Here is a 472-nt window from a genome sequence, read left to right as displayed (position 1 = left end):
TCCAAGTACGCAATTAGTACTTACTTTATCGACTCCAAAAGGATGAAAGGCAAAGTCAACCTTGGCGGAATTTGAACTCAGACAGACGCAATACCGCTAGGCATTTCGCCCGGTGTGCCAATGTTTCTTATTTCTTTACTGCCCACAAGGGGCTAAACTTAGAGGGGACAAACAAGGACAGACAAAGGGATTAAGCCGATTTCATCGACCTCAGTGCGTAATTGGTTCTTAATTTATCGACCCCGAAAGGATGAAAGGCAAAGTCAACCTTGGCGGAATTTGAACTCAGGCAGACGCAATACCACTAGGCATTTCGCCCGGTGTGCTAATGTTTCTTATTTCTTTACTGCCCACAACGGGCTAAACTTAGAGGGGACAAACAAGGACAGACAAAGGGATTAAGCCGATTTCATCGACCCCAGTGCGTAACTGGTTCTTAATTTATCGACCCCGAAAGGATGAAAGGCAAAGT

This window comes from Octopus bimaculoides, chromosome 10 (genome assembly GCF_046866305.1).
Source record: "Octopus bimaculoides isolate indiv1 chromosome 10, ASM4686630v1, whole genome shotgun sequence".
Lineage (NCBI taxonomy): Eukaryota > Metazoa > Mollusca > Cephalopoda > Octopoda > Octopodidae > Octopus > Octopus bimaculoides.
The sequence above is the reverse complement of the archived record's forward strand: the minus strand, read 5'-3'. Positions refer to the sequence as shown.